This window comes from Panicum virgatum, chromosome 7N, assembly GCF_016808335.1.
Source record: "Panicum virgatum strain AP13 chromosome 7N, P.virgatum_v5, whole genome shotgun sequence".
NCBI classification, from domain to species: Eukaryota; Viridiplantae; Streptophyta; class Magnoliopsida; order Poales; family Poaceae; genus Panicum; species Panicum virgatum.
This window is the reverse complement of record NC_053151.1, coordinates 4,721,550-4,726,121: the sequence shown is the minus strand read 5'-3', so window position 1 is coordinate 4,726,121 and position 4,572 is coordinate 4,721,550. Positions and strand designations below refer to the sequence as shown.

The 4,572-nt window shown below is 48.7% G+C and overlaps 1 non-coding gene across 1 annotated transcript; it reads right to left on the bottom strand.

The window, feature by feature from the left end:
• Window positions 1–862: 862 nt before the first annotated feature.
• Window positions 863–970, bottom strand: LOC120684117. The gene has a single exon (XR_005679100.1). It is a non-coding gene; the product is annotated as a small nucleolar RNA R71 (small nucleolar RNA).
• Between the last annotated feature and the right edge of the window lie 3,602 nt (window positions 971–4,572).

The following is a 4,572-nucleotide window of genomic DNA, read 5'->3' as shown; positions in this document are numbered from 1 at the left end:
CCCGTCCCTGAGCCGGGAGCAGGTCTGGGGCCGTTGGCCCGGTGAGGTAAGAGCCTGACCCATGGGGGCCCGGCTGCTCCACCCCTTATGGCGTAGTTACGGATGACTACGCGAGTCCTGCCTTGCTGCAGCAGGAGTGGGTATCCCAGCTACAGGGTACCGACATTAACCATTCCTAGTGATTGTGCTAAGAAATGTCAATAAGCATTTCTGGCGCCATTGCCGGGGACGACATGTGAACAAAGATATTGTGCTGATATTAACTTAGACCTTGTACTCAGGATATAGTCTTTACTCTTTCAGGCTAATGTCACTTTATGTCTTCTTTTATTTTTGATTTGAAAGAAGACAGGGGTAGTGTATGACCGGTTTCTCCCTGCCGGAAAACTACACAGACAATCCAGAGAGGCTCGTGAGAAGGGCACAACCTCGCGTCGTTCCTCCTCTCGCTATCCTCTCGGCACAGGAACCCATTTCGGAAGCACCACTCGTTCTTGAGGCTATGGCTGAAAAGACTCTCCGCGAGTTCTCCGTCCCCTCCACCAACAATGTGGCCACTGGCCCCAACATCAATGTCAGGGACGTGAACTTCGAGCTCAAATCAAGCCTCATCAACATGGTGCAGGCTAGCCCATTCTGTGGCAAGCCAAATGAGGACGCAAATGCACATTTGCAGAATTTTCTGGAGCTCTGCGACACTGTTGTCATACGGTGTGTCGCCGCCGATGTTGTCAAGCTTCGTCTGTTTCCCTTTCCCCCCTAGAGAAGGCGAAACAATGGTTTTATAAAGAAAAGGACATTGACACCTGGGCCAAATGCTCCAAGGCGTTCCTCGCAAAATTCTTCCCACTGGGCAAAACAAATGCCCTGTGCTGGAGAATTTCAAGTTTCCAGTAGATAGGGATGGAATCCATCTAGAAGCTTGGGAGAGGCTGCAGGAATACATCCTGGCCTGTCCTCATCATGGCATGGACGAGTGGCTCTTCCTGCAAAGCTTCTACAACGGGCTCACAATGACATCTCGAGCCAATATTGATGCCGCTGCTGGAGGAGCCTTCCTCGACCTGACCATAGCCAAATCCAAAGCATTGGTCGAGAAGATGGTCTCCAATCAGGGGTGGAGTGATGAACGACTCCAACCCCGCACCAAGGGCACGCATACCGTCAAGGAGATAGATATGATCGTTGCCAAAGTGGACCTCCTACTAAAGCATCTTGGCAAAAGGGCCGAGTTCAAGAAGCATAGAGAAAACTATGCTCATGCTATGGAATCGCAATTCACGTGCGAAGTCTGTGGTAATGAAGGACACTCGGGGAACGACTGCCCCGAAACCCGTGAAGACTGTGCCTACCTCAACAACAACAACAACGGGTACCATCCACAACAAGGAGGCCAGGGTGGAACCAGCCACGTCCACCATTTCAGGGAGGTAATAATTACAACTCTTCTTTCAATTCAAACCAACCTCCCTTGAGAGAACTTGTTCTTGGCCATGTTAAAATCAATGAAAATATAAATAAAAAGCTTTTGGCCAATGACAAATCCCTGGAAAGTTTAAATGTCAAGCTTGAAACTTTGTCTTCAACTCTTAAAAACCAGTTAAGTTTCAACAAAATGATCGAAACCCAACTTGCACAAATTGCTACTTCGTTGCCTGCTGTTGAGAGCGGGAAGATCCCGAGGCAACCCGAGTCTCCCGTTGAAAATGTCAGCATGGTGTCTACTGGACAGGGTAACTCGTCCCGGAGGCCACCTTGCAATAACCATGCAGGTAGGTACTATCCCCCAAGGAACGACATTTGGGATGGCATGGTGGTAGCGGTGCAAGAGGATCCAGGGGTCCCCATGATCAGTTGCTCAATCTACATCAAACACTTCGAGCGATGCCTATGTGATCTGGGGGCAAGCGTGAATATAATGCCCAAGGTAATATATGAAGCACTTGAATATCCTGCTCTTTCCCCAACAACTATGCTCGTACAGCTTGCAGATTCAACCATTCGGTATCCCAGAGGGATAGCCGAACATGTTTTCGTACGAGTATGAGACTCCTTCGTCCTTGCCGACTTTGTGGTAATGGATATGGAGGGTGACCTCGGAGTTGACCTCGTACTTGGGCGACCTTTTCTAAGGTCTGCCAAGGCAAAGATCGATGTCGGAAAGGGAGAAATCTGTTTTCGTGTCAGAAGAGATGATATGTTTTTCAGGTTCAAGAAGAAGGAAGAGCAGCGCTTCATGATCCAACAAGACAGTGAAGGGCAAGCACTCTGGGGCGCACCAGAACCCCAGCCAGAACAATGACCCTCCGCACCTAAAAGAAAGAAGAAGGAAAAGAAGGTGTGGCGGAAGGTCGAGAGTTCGACCTCGTCCAGTTCTCCAAGACGAGCCGACGAATGGTAAGAATGATGGAGAAAAGTCGTGCACATCGGACTTTAAACGACGCGCCCTTGCCAAAGGTAAATTGGTATTTATCTCATATTTGCTTTCTCCGCTTTTCAACATTTTCTTTGCACCTTATTTGTTTTTCTCCACTGCATGTTTGAAATTTTCAAAATTGTTTTCTACATGTTGGAATTTTTCTAGCATTTTTCCCTTTTTACAAAAAGACCAAAAATATTTTCTGAGTTTTAAAATCCTTTAGGAAAAATAATTTGGACATCTTTTCGAGCAAATGTTTGGCCGTGCACCATATTTCCAAAGTTCATAACCGTTGAGGAAGCATCTGGCCAAAGGGGGGCACTAGGGGGGCCCACCCTGGGGCCGGCCGACCCCACAGGTCGGCCGACGCAGGACCAACGGCTCCTGGGCCCCACCTTCTCCAACAGCTATCTGACCGTTGTGCCTGGCTCTTCCTCAGGTGCACTCACCCAAATTCCTTTTAATAGAGGCCGAGAGAGGGGTGATGCTCTCTTGCTCACTCTCTCCACTCTCACTCCCTCTCACACATTCTTGCTCGGGTTTCCTTTGGATTCTAACTCAAGTTTGATTGCAAGAACACTCCCTCTCGCATTTCTTTGCTGCAAGATTGATCACATATTTGGAGGAACAACTTTTGGGTAAGAGTTTCATTTTCATTTCACTAACGTAACCCGAATCGAGTTGTTCTCATTCATTCTTGTTCGTTCTTGTTGCAAGCATGAGAGGTGCAAGGCGGAAAATTTCCGGAGCTCTCAAGAGGATGACGAGGTTGGGCTCGTCCCATTCGTAGGGCGAGTCGAGCTCTCATCATTCCCCCGAACCTGCACCAACATCGACTACAATGGATTATGAGCAAGACGAACAAGAAGAACAGTTTAAGGAGCAAGCTGCAGAACCGCAAGCCGAGGACATGGAGATAGATGAAGATGATGCACCATACCTCGACTTGCAAGATGACCGCGAGCGTCAAGCCTATGCCATGATCAAGAATCGAAGCTTTGGTCATACCATAGCATTCGATCCGGACCTTCTCGAAAAAATAGGTATGGACGTTGACTTCGCTCGTGTTTGGCATGCGGTTGGATGGGATGGTTTTGTGCCCGTTGAGGAGAATGGTTCTCGTCTCCTCACCATCTAGTTTCTTTGCACTCTTCAGGAGGTGGACGATGGTATTTCTTTCCAAATTTTTGGAGTTAAACGCTATTTTAATTGGAGAAATTTCAGTCACCTTCTTGGTTTTAGCGCGCGCTTGCCGATTTCCCTTGCAAAAGCTTGCCGCGGTTTTGATCGACATGAGTTTTGGGATTTAATTTCGGGTCAAGTTGTTCATGGCAAGTTTGCACCTCGGTGCAATGACATTCAAAATCTGACTCTTCGTTTGATGCACAAGTGGGTGGCTATCACTCTCTTTCCAAGAGATGATCCACGACCAGTGCGGAACGATGAGTTGATGATATTATATGCCATGGTCAACAAAATCCGAATCTCCCCCGCACAAGCAATGGTTAAGCAATGGCTCACAAATTTTCGGTTGACGGGTCCTATTGAATGCACTTCTTTGGTTACCCGCATCGCATCAAACATGGGAATCTTAGATGGGAACCCCGTTCCCTTCATTGAGGAGCCCCGTGTTATGATCGATGAGGCATACTTGGTTCAAGGCCTCACGCTCAAGAAAGGCCCGGATGACTCCTTGATTTTCTTTTCGCTTGGTTATGCAAATGAAATCCCATTTGCCAAACGTGGGGTATCATTTGTATAACTGCCATTCGCTAACCATCCCTCTTGTTCCACAAGAGGAGAGCCGCAGGCATAGTATTTCTGGTCTTCCTGGCAGGGTTACATGAAGCAAAACCAGAAGGGAGGAGTTCATGCAGCAGCAACCTCAGCCTCAACCACAGCAATATGAGGCTGGAGGTTCGTCATGGCAGAGTGCCATCTCCACCGAGTGGGCACGGCAGGCCTCAGGACACCAGTCCACCAGTTCCAGCTCCAGTGGTCCCCCGCGACGTACAGCTTCGACCTGAGGCTTCGCCACTCTGACTCGGCAGATGGGCGAGCTGAATGTGCGCACCACCAACATCGACGAGTCGCTGGTCCAGCACATCGAGTCAACTCAAAATTGGCAGCGATACACAGGCGAGAGGATCCGC